The sequence below is a fragment of the Desmodus rotundus genome, chromosome 7 (assembly GCF_022682495.2).
Source record: "Desmodus rotundus isolate HL8 chromosome 7, HLdesRot8A.1, whole genome shotgun sequence".
NCBI lineage: Eukaryota > Metazoa > Chordata > Mammalia > Chiroptera > Phyllostomidae > Desmodus > Desmodus rotundus.
The window spans coordinates 86,997,898-87,005,580 of record NC_071393.1 but is presented as its reverse complement, the minus strand read 5'-3'; the positions used below and the strand labels follow the sequence as shown (position 1 = coordinate 87,005,580).

Sequence of the window (7,683 nt, the reverse complement as noted above, 5' to 3'; positions counted from 1 at the left end):
AGCAGGAGAAGGGAAGGAGTCTGCAGTCCAGCTGCTACAAATGCAATTTCTCAATTCATCGCTGTGGTCATTACCCGCTGTTCACTGAATCTGCTCTCTCTGAGCTGGCAGCTTCCCCAAAATTGCCTCTACCCTCTTAGCAGTTTTGAGCTCATAAGTATTGATGGTTCAGTTGCTCTAGTTTGCTTTACTCCGGCTCTGTCCCGGGTTCTGTATGAAGCCACCTCTAATTACTTTAGCTCCTTTTGCTCCTTTCTTTCTCTGAACTCTCTCATCAGTTATTAGCTGTGCCAATAACTGCAGTTAATATTAAATATCTCACCTAATACTGTTTTGTATATAGTATCTACCACTAGTAGGTATTAATTTGCAAGTACAAATTTGGGTGCACAAGAAAGGCCATGTTTCTTTATTTGGTTTAAGTTAAATTCACCATAGATTTAAGTAACCCCAGCCTTAATTCTGTTAGAGTAGAAGGATCCAGTCCCAGTTATTATTTGGCTTCCTTCCCTTGCTACCCTAGTGGTGCACTAGAGTTTTGGAAGATTTACGCTGAGCCTGGAAAATGGGGGCAATGAGGAACAATGGACTTTGGATCTTCATTGTTCAGGGATATATGGCCCCTAGAATCCAGACAAAACTCTGCTCATGGACCAAGAGTGGCAGGGGCGCCCAGCCTCTCTAGAGCCATCACACATTTATTTGAGGTTTGGCTATCTCTTAGGGTCCTTCTAGGAAACAAGGCTGGTGTCCCTACTACTGGAATCTTGACCGTTTACTCCTTTCCAGTTTGAGGAAACTTTTTTCTTTCCCTGTAATTCCACCTACCCACAACCCCTCCTTCCTTCTCTCTCTCTCTCTTTCTGTCCCTTGCTCCCCAGATGCTCTTACCTCCTTAATCCCCTAGTAAAATCTCAAGGATCAAGGAACTTGGAAGGCAGTTTGGTGGGCACAACTCCAGGGATAACACTCACATTGCAATCTAAGGAACTGTGGTCCGGGAGGTTTTATTTAAAATGTGAGTGGTGCCACCTGGCCAGTGTGGCTCAGTGGCTGGAGCGTCGTCCATAGCCAAAAGGTTGAAGGTTTGATTCCTGGTCAGGGGACATGCCTAAGTTGGGGGTTCATCCCCAATCTAGGCATGGGGGCGTGCAATCCCTGGCGATCTGGTCATGTATGATCCCCATCCCCACGTGGGTCCCCAGTCCAGGTGCATATGAAGGCAACCAATCAATGCTTCCGTCACATTGATGTTTCTCTTTCCCCTTCCTGTCTCTTTCCAAAAAAGCAAATGAAAGTGTCCTTGGGTGAGGATCTAAAGGAAGGAAGGAAGGAAGGAGGGTAAGTAGGTGGGTAAGTGGTGCCCACTGGGGTTGTCTAAGAGAGAGTTCCTGTCAGACAACTTCTTTCTGCCGAGGAATACTCCTTTGCAACCTGTTTGGAACAGATGGGTGGGAGAATATAAGAACATAAAACAAATTAATAACCCAATAAATTATCCTGTCACATACTTATATTTTTTATTTGTTTGTTCCCTGTACTTTTACTTAACTTTAAAAAAGATATATGAGCTGATATGTCTAGTGTTCCAATTAGATTATAAACTTGAAGATAGAACAGTACTATGTTTACCACTTATTTTTAACTCTTTCTAAGATCCTGGCATAATAATTTGCACATAATAAGTACTTGTCTGTGCCTTGAAATGAACTGAGGAATAATAAAGTTTATGGATTACTGGGCTCCACTAGTTCAGACTGCACCGTGCTGACTTCCTCATTGTAGGATTGGCTCTAGGGTCTTTTCATTGTCACTTTTAGGGTTAGGCAAATATGCTTTTTCTTTCCCTGCTTCTCCTCACAGCTGCTGCTGGCCTGAATTTCCGAGATATCAAATTTGTATTGGGGAACTTTCCAGCCTGAAGGAAAAGGAAACATTTCTTTTAAAGTTCAGACAGATGATATTAACTTGAACCTTCTTTAATATAAAGAGAATTGCCAGTCACAATGTAAACATGTATATGGTTCTAATAACAGTGGAAAATTTCTAAGTGAAATCAAAGCAGTACCTGGCATTCATTTGCATAACACCTTTCAGTTGAAGAGCCAAGTACATTATGAGAACTTGATCCCATTAATCCTTAGAGATAAGTAAAGGGACCTGAATGAATGGCTTGTATAGACAGGGTCACATAGCCAGGAAGTGACAGTGTTGTTAACAGCCTGCTGCCTTGCCCAGTATTTGAATAGTTAGGCTACTCTGCCTTAACATTTCATGATTTGAATGACATAGTGGAATATTTGTGCTCTAACAGGATAATCTATTCTTTCACATTATACTTATGTTAGTAAGTATGGCATGGAAAATATTTATCCAAATCTGCCAATATGTATTTGGTTTTCAATCCTACAACCTCCCTCTTCCATAATCTGCTTTTCTCCTTTATTGGCCCCTTCCCCATTCTCCCTACCTTGCTCCCTTTAATGCTATTAAAAGAATGAATGAAGATTCAGTTATATTACAGCATTGAATTTAATATATCAGCTCCTCTAGGACTACATACATTTTGAAAGATATCAGCTTAGGCCAAAGAAATTAACCATTACTTGCAAAGCAGAGAGGGGATGGGGAATAATGGGAACATCTAGAGTAGTGTCAATAATAGAAATAAAAAAGAAAAAGCCCTGACTGGTGTGACTCAGTGGATTGAGTTCTGGCCTGTGAACCAAAAGGTCGAAGTTTGGTTCCCAGTCAGGGCACATGCCTAGGTTGCTGTCCAAGTCCCCAGTTGGGGGAGTGCCAGAGGCAACCCATCAATGTATCTCTCACACATTGATCTTCCTCTCCCTCTCTTTCTCCCTCCTTTTCTCTCTCTCTAACAAGTATATAAATAAAATCCTTAAAAACAAACAAAAAAAGAAATAAAGAAAAAAGAGAAAGATTATTTCTTCCTTCCTCTTTCCTTCAAGTAATAATAACATGCATATGATTACGTATTCTTCTTTCAGCTCCTAGAGGGAAAGTCCGTGATGGAAGAAGGCAGAGGAAGTAATGATCAAGGGAAAAGGGATTAAGAAAATACTATGTTTTTATTTTTAAGGGGGAAGAAAAGGAGAATAGGGTAGATCCTAATCTTTTTGTATCTGTAAACTACCATGACTTAAGCACTTACCCAATATTTACCACTGACAAAACCTATTTTCGGCTTCATCTTTTGTCAGAACAATCATAACTAATAATATAGAGTAACAATCTATAAAATGGGCTTGTGTCTCTCTCCCTTCCTTTCCTTTTATACACTTCATTGGAGATCTGGGTACAGAGCTGACACTGGGCTATGCATTATTCACACATCCCATGTGACCTGTCATGACTTCATACCAATGCTCATGCTGCCCTTGACCTGAAATTCTCTTCCCTCAGTGTTCTAAGCCCATTGCACTTGTGTTCACCCAATGAGACCCTATTCAAATGCTACCCAAGAGGCCTTCTCCAAACAGCTCTTTTACCCTGAGCAGGAACACTGTCTCCCCTCATTATGTCTCCATAGCATTGGTAGATATGATACTATTTTAGAGCTCATCATCTTGTATACTTAATATATATTAATATGTCTCTCTGCTCCAAAGAATGTAACCAACTTCAAGTTGGGACCAGGTTCATTTTCTTTCTTTCTTTTTCTTTCTTTCTTTCTTTCTTTCTTTCTTTCTTTCTTTCTTTCTTTCTTTCTTCCTTCCTTCCTTCCTTCCTTCCTTCCTTCCTTCCTTCCTCCCTCCCTCCCTTCCTTCCTTCCTTTTTTTCTTTCTTCCTTCCTTTCTTTCTTTCTTCCTTTCTTTCTTCTCCTTTCAATTGTCTGTGCCCATTTAATATTATATGTTAAGCATATTAAATATAGAATAAATGTACATGCTACAGTCTGGACAGTATAAAAAGTTCACTGTTTCATAAAGAAGGCAAAGTTTACAGACATAGGAGAGGAAGATGGTATAATGTATTGGGCTAAGAAAATTAGGTAACTACCAATTTCAACAAATATTTACTAAATATCTAGGAGTAAAGAATTATGTACCATGACTACTAGGATAAATACATAGTCACTACTTTTGAGATGCTCACAATCCACCCACCTTTAGATTGTCTTTATATGTATGTGTACAGCACTTCTGTGGTTTAGGTATCACTTTACATGAGGTATGTCATTGTTTTCATTTTTATAAAGATGGAAACAGAGGGTTTGAACTTCCAAGACTGAACTCTTTCTTCCCCACTACATCAGTGTATCTCAAAATTGTCCACTTCTGAGTACACTCTTATAGGGAGAATAGACTTGTATTCCTCAGCGTTGGGAAATAGGAGGTCAAAGTCTAGTGTGTCATCTTAAAATTCATGTTTACTATAGTGTTTTCTATTATTTCTCAGAGTCAAACTGAAGGCCTGAGAAGATAAGCCCCATTGGTTCTGGGTTCTTAAAGTACCTTAGTACATGGTTTTGACACCAGAGGGGCACACACAATTTCAGAAGCACATGGCTACACTGCTACCCTTACTCAGGATGTCTGGGTTTGGCTTGAGTCCCAATCGAATATTTAGGGTAACTCCATCAGATTTTCTTTTAGGTTTCCTGTGGCATAATTGTGTCTACAGCTATCTCTGAAGACTAACCAAATGCGGGCTCTGCTCCCAGGTGTTAAGCAAATAGTGGGGGGGCTGTCCCTTTCCTCCCTCATTCTGGCAATAAGATCTCTCAGTCCAATACTAACTGCTGCCCCTCTCGTTGTCAGTGGAACCTAGAAAAGTCCCAGAAGTCTCCTCCAACCTCCTGCTGGTTCTTGAAGGCCCCCAAAAGCTAAATAATGCCCTCTTTTCAGCACCCCCGCTAGAGGGCAGCTCAGGGTTGCAGCTCTGCTGAGCCCTCTAGTGGCTGCTAGGGTGACATGTACCTTTTATGGAACCTATAAAAAACTCAAAAGTTGCACTCGGGGAAGCCAGCCTATGTGACACTAAGCAGCGAACTTTTAAAGAATTGTCTCGGTTCTCAGCTTCCTTTTCTTAAGGCCTTTGGCCGTTCTCAGATACTTTAGCTTCCTTGGATGAATCTCCCACTCTCTAGGACCTCCCCTCCCAGGGAGTGGCAATGTGGAGCCATCATTCTCTTTTGGCCTGGTTAAAAATTAGAATCTGGGGGACTTGGCAACTTTCCTCAATGCCTTTTTATTTCCTTCATCTTCCTCATGAACATGAGCTTAGATATACATTCAAGATTTTCGGTGTAACCTCATTTTCAGTATGGCTTACAGGTTCTGGAATTAGACTTCCAGCATTCAACTCCTGGCTCTTTCATTTACTGATTGTGTAACTTGAAGAATTTTATTTAACCTCTCTAGGCTCCTGTTTCCCCTGTAAAATAGGGACAACGGTGCCTACAATATATAGTTTGGGGAGGAAGAACTATGATAATGTATGGAAAGTGCTAGATCTGGCACACCGAAAGTGCCCAACAAACATTAGCTATTTTTATTCTTCAAAGCTTCTGTCTAGTGCATAGTAAGCATGCCTATCAATTTGGTACAGAAAAATACTGTCTTTACATAAAACTCAGGGTACATATGCAAATGAATTCATAAGCCTGTATTTTCCTAAAGTGGCTAAGCTAACAGTTATCTTAGGTTATGGAAAAGGGGGACTGTTTGTGTGAAACAGTCAGTGCAAAGGGTATTCAGGGTTCAAAGGAATCCAAGAGAACTGGCATCTGCATGGAGGAGCTGTGTTTTGCACACAGGTATCCCTCCTCCCTCCCCTCAACCCCACCAAGTGCAAGCATTCAGGGTCAGTTTGGGACTGGGGTCTGTGGGCCAGGCCTGAGGGCACGTAGTGCAAAAGCAAGAGGGTTCCAGGCCAAGGAAGGGAACTCAGCACTCCGAAGGCCAGGAATCCCAAGCCAGATTCTCCACCTACCAGGAGTTTAAAAGGTAGTAGAACCTCATGGCCCAAAGTCCAAGCACAGCAGGAAAGTGGCCAGAGAATCTTGTCAGGTAGACATCTGATATAAACTGTCAGAAAAAGTTAAAGTTGAAGAGCTCGTAATACCCATGGGCCCAGAGAAAGGTCAGTGTGAGCTAAGCAGCTGTTCCATCTAGTGCCAGGGGCCTTGGCTGTTGTCTTGTACACCCAGGCAGTTTGGGCCTCCCTGATCAGCCCCACCTAGGAAAGCCAATTCTGCTCTTAAAGGGAAATTGCTTGTTTCTGGTAGTGAGTTTTATTCTTAGTGGGCAAAGCTATCTCTTCAGCATGAATGGGGGAAAGGCGGCAGAGTGTGTCCGAGGTTCAGCTGGCTCCAAAGCAAGGAGCTTGTGGCTGGAGACTGAGCCTCCATATTGGGAGAACTACACGCTTTTCTTTCAGAATCAGGCAGGGGCCTTGGCTGCCAGGGACCCTGACAAGCCGCGACTTGAGCTGTGCCTTAGAGCCTGGGTTGGCTTGAGAACGGCACCGAGGAGGGCGGGCATTCCTGGAAAGGGGGTGAGGTGGGGAGGTGAGGGGAACAGCATGACCAAAGGCATGAAGGAAGAATGAATCTGCTGTGCGTTGAGAATGGCATGGAGACTTCACTGATTGGAGCCTGGAGTTCTTGCAGGGGGATGGAGGCAGCTATGATTGGATAGCTAAAGTGGGGCCAGATTTGGAGGGCTTTGAATGCCCGACTGAGGAGCACTCAACCCAGCTCCTGACTTGCGATTTCCGTTCAAGACTGAATTACCTATAGGGTGGTTAATTCCAACGGGTGTTTTTCTTTGGGGGCTCCTTTAAAGTCAGCTTATCCTCTTATCTGTTTCAATTCTCTTCATTTACCTAGGGAAAAAAGTAATCCTCACTTGTCGAAGGAGAGGGGATAATGTTGATTAATTTTACTTTCCTTGCTTTGAAGATGCAAAAAAAAAAATCCCATTTTCATGCCAAATATTAAATTTGGTTTCTCCTCCTCCGCCTCCCGCAAGTCCTCTTTCTCTCGCCAGCACCTCCCCCACGCTTTCCTGCTCTCCTCCACCCGCGCGGCCAGTAGCCTCTTCGCTCGGGCGGTGCACGTTCCGGGCCCCAGGGGCCCGCGCTCGGCCTCCACACCCGTGCGTCCCCCTCCCAGCCCCCAGCGCCGCGCCGAGGCACCCGCACACACAGGTCCACGCCCCCCCACCCCCGCCCGGCGGAGCGGTAGGTGTTTTGCCGTCTGCGCCGGGCCGCAGTGCGGCTGCGCGCACAGGGCTGCCTCCGGGGCTGGCTGGGCAGCGGCGGCCGCGGGGCCGGGAGCGAGCGGCGGCGGCGGCGGCGGCGGCGTGGGGAGTGGTGTGGAGCTGAGCCTGGGGCTGCAGCAGAGCGGGGCCCCCGGCGTAGAAAGACCCGGGGGCAAGAAAGGAAGGGCAGGCCGTGGAAGTCTCTGAGCAACCATTCTCCTTGGATTTGGGAGAGCCTTACCCCCAACCTCGTCTTCAGACGCCCCCTCCTTATCCCTTAGCCCCGGCCGCTGACGGGAGGAGGCGGCGGCGGGGGGCTGAGGGGCGCCGCCATGCCTCTCCCGCGGTGAAGCGCCCCGGCCTTAAGGAGCCTCTCGGTCTCCCCGGTGATGTCCCCCAGGCGGCAGGCGACTCACTCGAGCCCTGGGGTAAAGGCCTAGCTTATCCAGCTTCCTTC

At 45.1% G+C, this 7,683-nt stretch overlaps 1 protein-coding gene and 1 long non-coding RNA gene across 4 annotated transcripts in view; one reads left to right on the top strand and one right to left on the bottom strand.

Annotated features, from left to right (window-relative positions):
- Window positions 1-724: 724 nt before the first annotated feature.
- Window positions 725-7,601, bottom strand: LOC123480478 (uncharacterized). 2 transcript variants are annotated; one of them, XR_006656508.2, is made up of 3 exons: window positions 7,468-7,601; window positions 6,758-6,849; window positions 725-1,434 (listed from the first exon to the last, which is right to left on the bottom strand). It is a non-coding gene; the product is annotated as an uncharacterized lncRNA (long non-coding RNA). The 2 variants fall into 2 exon arrangements; XR_008427276.1 differs by having other exon boundaries at window positions 725-1,315.
- RFX7 (regulatory factor X7) overlaps window positions 7,083-7,683 on the top strand; it is a 117,062-nt gene continuing 116,461 nt past the window's right edge. For both annotated transcript variants that reach the window (XM_053927919.1, XM_053927920.1), the window contains exon 1: window positions 7,083-7,654. The gene's annotated coding sequence lies outside the window, so the exon portion shown is untranslated. The remainder of the gene's footprint in view (window positions 7,655-7,683) is intronic.